Here is a 7,197-nt window from a genome sequence, read left to right on the forward strand (position 1 = left end):
GATAAAAATAATGTATAAAAATGGCTATAAAATGGGTGAAAATGAGCGTCGCGGCGAACGTTCCCGGGAACGATCGAAAACACCGATACGGCCGAATAACATCAACCATATCTTCAGCGCTCGTGAGTCATCACACAGCTGTTTCACATCTAGTGATGGGTCAAATAGCACAGTGCTACCACGCACGCACAGTACGTTAATATGTGCGGGCACACTTGCACACTAAACAAAATTGTGGTACCACTTTTGTGCAACCGCACAATTTTGTGGTACCGCATAATTTTGTGCGCGCACTATTTTGGTGCTATAACGCAATTTTGTGCGCTAGCAATTTTGTGCGCAAGCAATTTTGCGAAGGACCACAATTTTGTGGTAGAGCACAGCACAACTATACCTGAATTTTGTGTACGCACAGTTTTGCACAACTGTAATAATGGTGTTACCATATTGAATGTGCGGTTCTATATTCTCGTGCTACGTCAATGTGGTAACACACTTACTACAGTTGCGCAAAATTGTGGTATAGTTCAAAACTGTGCTCTACCACAAAATTGTGTTCTACCACAAAATAGCACAAAATGCTACTTGACCCATCCCTATTCACAGCTACCGTACACCACGAAACAGAGCAAAAAATCAGAACGAGTATAACTCGGGCAAATCACTACAAAAGGGATCTGTTACCCCGAGCGAGACTCGGGCAAAACACTGAATGGGTTAACGCAACCTATTGGATATTTTTTGAAAGATTTATATTTTTTAATGGATCCTATGTCACCTTTCCTACGTTCGAAAATCTTCAAGTCTATCAGGTTTCAAACAGTGCATTAACTTTTTTTCTCCATTTTTGACATCTCACACCTCTGTTGTTATTTTTGTTGTTGGCTCCGTTTTTATTTTCAGCTGTACATATTCCATATCACCTCGTTTTCTTTCTCATTCCAAAAAGTTATCTTTATTTTTTACCTGTTTTATTTTTATTTTCGTTTTTTTAGTATATCTTTTGGTCATGTTCATAAAACATGTTGGCAGTCCTGTTTCTTTTTGTTTTTTTTTGTCTACAGGCTTCCATAAAAGAGGCTTTTTATTTTATTTTATTTTATTTTATTTTATTTTTATTTTATTAATTGCTCGGCCACGTTGGGTTACAGCAATAGTGCTTACTGACTATAGTATACAATTATCCACGAAGGAATTGGAAGGAGTTTATGGTACGGAAAAGGAGCGAAGACGGGATCGGTAGACAGGGTAGGATAGGTTGAAATCGAACAGATCTGAAGTACTATTAAAAGACGACATAGCTCTTACAAAAGGCTCATTGCGAGTAAAACGTGTACGACATATAGGTAACTGGAGACGAAAACGATAACGTAAGGTGCGACAAGGTGCATACAAATGTAAGCGCGACAGAAGTGAAGGAGTATCAATCGTATTGAGCAATATGCCAGCAACAAAAGAAGCCTGAGCGACCGAGAGGCGGTGCTCCAACTTGGCAAGTCCTAATAGAGTGCATCTATCGTCATACGAAGGAAGCGGAATAGAGTGATGACCCAGCGACCTACGAAATACGATCCTTGTAAAACGTCTCTGGATCCTCTCAATCCTTTGGAGCAGAGATAGTTGGACAGGAGACCAGATGACACAGGCATATTCTAGTACGGAACGGACCCAACAACAATAAAGGGACTTAAGACAAAAAGGATCACGAATTTCAGTGGACATGCGACAAATATAACCATGACTTTTGTTGGCCTTGTTGATGACATAGTCCGTGTGCTCCTTGAAAGAAAGACTCGGGTCAAAGAAGACGCCAAAATCCTTGGACATGGACGCACGGGGAATAGGTTCATCATAGACACTATAAGCATGAGTTATACTTGTAGAGGATCGGAAGAAAGACAAGACAGAACATTTTTCAGGACACAGGACTAAACCGTTAGAAGCACACCATGTAGAGAATTTACAGAGCCAGGATTGAAGGACTAGACAATCAGCTGTAGAAGATACAGGAAGAAAAATTTTAACGTCATCCGCATATAGCAAGAAGCCGTTAGGAGGAAGGATCGAAGTACAGTCATTGAGGAAGAGAATGAACAGTCTAAGGGACTAAGGACACTACCTTGAGGGACACCCGAAGAACTAAGAAAACATTCAGAGAAAGAGCCACAGATTTTAACTGCATATGAACGATTCTCAAGATAGGAGTTGAACCACGGCAATATAGAGCCACCGAAACCTAGTTTTCGAAGCTTAGCAACAAGTAATGATAGAGGTATACTGTCAAATGCCGTTTTGAAATCAGTATAGACAGTGTCTACTTGCTTACCACTAGACAGGTTATGATATATAGAAGACAAAAAACACATTAGGTAGGTGGACACTGAGCGATTGGGCATAAAGCCGTGTTGTTCCGTAGAAATATAATTTTTTACACAAGGCATTACAGATAAATGGACAATTGACTCGATGATTTTAGAACACGCACAAATAATAGAAATGCCTCTGTAGTTTGATGCTAGTGTGCGGTCACCTTTCTTATAAATGGGAACAAGCCAAGCTAGTTTCCATTGACTAGGAAAAATCCCTACACTAAGCGAGCGAGAAAAAAGACGAGTGAGAATAGGAGTGAGGGTATTGTCACATTTTTTCAAAACACAGGCAGGGATGCCATCGGGGCCTGGTGAAAACGAAGTTTTAAGTTTGAATAAAGCGGATTTTACTAGGCTTTCACTTACAACGACTGAATTACATGATATCACATCAGAGGGCGTGTAAGACAAGCCTACGTCCAAAGGAACCTTAAAAGAACTGGGATCGACAAATACACTAGAGAAATGTTTGGCAAATAGGTTACATATATCAGGATTGGACGTAGCAGAGGACAGATCAAGAAACAGGGTGGATGGTGTAGTGTGTAAATAGTATGAGTGTATATGTGTAAGAGTAGTGCGTAAGTAGTTGTAAGTAGTAATAAGAGTTATGGTGTATAAGCAGGAAATACAGCAGTCGCATATAAACAGTCGAACAAGCAAGAGCTTTGGTATTGAGATATAACAGTTGGCGACGAGGATAATTCGATCCGTGTGCTAAAGTCAGCAGAAAGTAAAATAGTCCAAAAATGACGTTGATTGGTGAAATAGAATCCTTCGTCATGGGTGAAAGTATTAGGGAATACTTGGAAAGAATGGACATATTCTTTCAAGTGAACGAGATAGAGGCGTCTACAAAGACAGTGATGCTGTTAACACTAGGAGGAGCGTCACTATACAGTCTGATATCGAAGATGGTATCACCGGAGGAGCAAAAAATTGTGCAATTATGAAAAGCTGTGTATAAAGCTTAAAGAACAATTGGAGCAAAAAGTGAATGTGGTGGCTGAGCGTTACAATTTCCGTCACTGCATGCAGAAAGAACATTCCATTGCTGAGTACGTTGTGGAATTGAAGGCTATTGCACAAACATGCAAGTTCCAATCGTTTTTATCGGAGATGTTGCGTGATCAATTGGTGGCTGGTGTACGAGACGACGGTCTGAGGAAGTGCCTGCTAAGAGAGTCTGACCTGACTTTCGAGCAAGCCGAAAGCATCGCGAGAACATGGGAAGCGGCGGAAGAGCAGAGCGAGACCTTTGCAGTAAAGGTGCAGCCTAGAGAAATGGCGGCAATTAGGCATGCGCCAAAGAGTAGCGTCGGTGCGCAGCACTACAACCACGTCGGGAGGAGTTATCACCCACACAAGCAGAGCAACGTGCACGCAATCGAGAGAAAGTGTTACCGGTGTGGGAGACTGCACAATACACAAACATGTCCAGCACGATCGTGGCATATGCAAGAAGATCGGGCATGTGTCGTCGTGTTGTAGAAATAAGAATATGCGAGTGCAAAGCTTGAAAACGTACGATAGAGAGGTTTCACTAGCACACATATCAAACGAAAATAAGTTAAGTGAACCAGAAGAGTGTGTGTTAAACGTTAACGGTATCGATGTAGTATTCGAGATTGATTGCGGAGCGTGTAATACGGTATTACCAGAGGACATTTACCTCGAGAAATTTAGAAATGTGAAGTTAGAACCAACACAATTACGTTTCATAACGGCGTCTGGGCAAAGGTTAATCCCCTTGGCTAAAATGGTAGTGGATGCGACACGAAATAATAAAACGGTTAAATTGCAAATTGTAATAATTCTAACTGGAGATAAAGGAAGTGCATTATTAGGGCGAGATGGTTTAGATGTCTAATTCCCGGAATGGAGAAAAACGATTAAGTTAAACCAAATCGAAGAAAGTAATTGGAATAATGAAATGAGAGAGAAATTTCCTAGTTTGATTGATGGCAACCTTAAAGAAACGATCGAAGATTTCGAAGCAAATTTGATATTAAAACCAAACTACACTCCAATATTTCATAAGGCATATGCGGTGCCGTACGCACTTGTGGCAAAGGTAGAAGAAAACATAGAGAATTTAGTGAATGATGGAATATTGATACCAACCAGATCATCGGCTTGGGCTAGTCCGATAGTAGTGGTAGAAAAGAGCGATGGTTCGGTACGTATTTGTATTGATGGAAAAGCGACAATAAACCGATATCTTTCCGTTGAACACTATCCATTGCCTAAAATAGATGATATATTGGCTAAGATTGCAAACTGGAGAATATTTTGTAAGATAGATCTTACCGGGGCATATTTACAAGTGAGGTTATCAAAAAATGCGCAAGATCTTTGTACCATACATACACATAAAGGGTTGTATAAGTAGACAAGGATGCCGTTCGGAGTGCAATCAGCACCGGCTATATTTCAATCAATCATTGATCAAATACTTATACGAACACCAGGTATAGCATATATGGATGATATTTTGGTAGGAGGAAAAACGAAAAAAGAATGCATGGAAAATCTGATGGAAGTGTTGAAGAGGCTTGAAAAATACAAAGTTAAGATAAATGAAAAAAAAAATCGGAATTTTTCAAAACGAAGATAGAATACTTAGGTTACGTTATAACGGAAGACGGAATTACGCCAAACGCAGATAAAGTTAAAGCGATAGATAATGCCCCAGCACCTGTAAACGTAATGAAATTACAAGCATATTTGGGGATGTTAAACTATTATGGAAGGTTTTTGCCAAATTTAGCCAATTTATTAAGACCATTACACGAATTGTTACGGAAAAATGTTAAATTTGAGTGGTCCAAAGAATGTCAGGAGTCCTTCGATAAAACGAAATCACTGCTAAAGGCAAATCATGTATTAGAACCGTATGATCCTGAAAAACCGATAATATTAACGGTAGATGCTAGTCCCTATGGGGTAGGTGCGGTATTATCGCATGAAATAGGTGGACAAGAGAAGCCAATTTATTTTGCGTCTGCGACCCTAACACAAGCACAAAAAAACTATGCACAAGTTCAAAAAGAAGTGTTAGCGGTAATTTACGGAGTGCAAAAATTCCACAAGTATATTTACGGAGTAAAGTTTAAACTAGTAACGGATAATGCACGAGTGAAGGCAATTTTTAAGCCTTCAAGAGCAACGTTATCAATAGCTGTGGCGTGATTAAGCCGTTGGGCATTAATATTAGCGAATTACGAGTATATAATTGAGCATAGACCGGGGAAAAAATGGGTCATGTAGATGCTATGAGTAGGTTACCATTAGCAGAAGAATCAATAATAGAAGAAGTAGAAGTTTCATTGAATGCACTATCTTCAAATGAAATTTTAGACATTGGGATGATAAGAAAATATCAGCAGAACGATGTATTATTGCAACAAGTTTATAAGAACGTAAAATACGGTTGGTCAAAAAATGAGTCAGTTCAGTTAAAAGAGTATTTTAAAATCAAAAACAATTTGGGAATCGAAAATGGAATACTTCTATTCAACGATCGAGTGATAGTCCCAGAAAAACTGAAAGAGGAAATAGTAAAATTGTTCCACGATAATCATAATGGTCTAGTGAGAATGAAAATGGCAGCAAGAAAATTAGTTTGGTGGAAAAATATGGATAAGGATTTTCATACAGGGTTTCCCACGATATATTGGTTGGTTCCCATCAATTTTTGGTGGATTCCCATATTTTTTTGGTGCGTTCCCACGATTTTTTGGTCGTTTCCCAGAATTTTTTGGTCTAATTGTATTGATATCCAATCGGAAAATACCAATAAATTATAGGATCGAACCAAAAATCTATGGGATACAACCAAAAAATCGTGGGAACGCACCAAAAAATCATGGGAACTGACCAATAAATCGTGGGAAACCCTGTAATTTCATTACGTTGTGTCAAATTTGCCAGTCAAGACAGATCATACCGAAGGAAGTAGTTACAACAAAATGGCCAAAAAGCTTACGTCCGTTTGAGAGAATTCATATTGATTTTTTTTAATTCGAGAATAGTACGTTAATGATAATGGTAGACAGTTTCTCGAAATTCATAGAAGTGAAAATTATGAAAAGTATAAGAGCAGAATATGTGATTGAAGTCATAGAAACATTTTTCGCATGTTTCGGAGTGCCAGAAGAGATAGTATCAGACAATGGGCCTCCCTTTAGTTCAGAAAAGTTTGTCATGTTCTTAAAGTCAAAAGGGATTAAGGTCAGTAAATTACCAACGTATCATCCACAATCTAATGGATTAGCGAAAGGGCGGTGCGAACGGTCAAAGGTGCATTGAAGAAATATCTGTTAGATGCAAGATTTAAAGTACTAAATCTACAGAGGAAACTAAATCAATTTTTGATAAACTATAGAAACAATCCATGCACAGTAACAAAAGCGACACCAAGCGAAAAAGTGTTTTGCTATGTACCACATACCCTTATCGCAAAAATTAACCCTACAACAGCACACAAAAGAGAGATTAACGATGAATGCAAGGAGCAAACAAAAGATATTGTAAAAAGAACTGTGGAAGATGCATTTCATGAAGAAGAAGAGGTATATTACAGGAATCATTTTAAAGAAATTCTGAGATGGATTCCAGCGGTAGTGAAAAAGCGTATAGGCGAAGTCGTGTACCTAATAAGCATAAATGGAATAATACGTAAAGTACACCAAAATCAATTAAGACGAAAAACAATGCATGATAAGTTTATGGTAAATATAATACCTATATCAAACAAATGGTCTTATAAAAGAAAAAGAAGTGAGTCGAGTCTACCACCCGTACGAAGATCAAAAAGATTAGAAGG

General features: G+C 38.6%; 1 pseudogene; it reads left to right on the forward strand.

Moving 5' to 3' along the window:
- Window positions 1-961: 961 nt before the first annotated feature.
- Window positions 962-6,766, forward strand: LOC133391477 (uncharacterized; annotated as a pseudogene).
- The last annotated feature ends 431 nt before the right edge of the window (window positions 6,767-7,197 follow it).

Source organism: Anopheles gambiae, chromosome 2 (genome assembly GCF_943734735.2).
Source record: "Anopheles gambiae chromosome 2, idAnoGambNW_F1_1, whole genome shotgun sequence".
In the NCBI taxonomy this organism is placed as follows: Eukaryota; Metazoa; Arthropoda; class Insecta; order Diptera; family Culicidae; genus Anopheles; species Anopheles gambiae.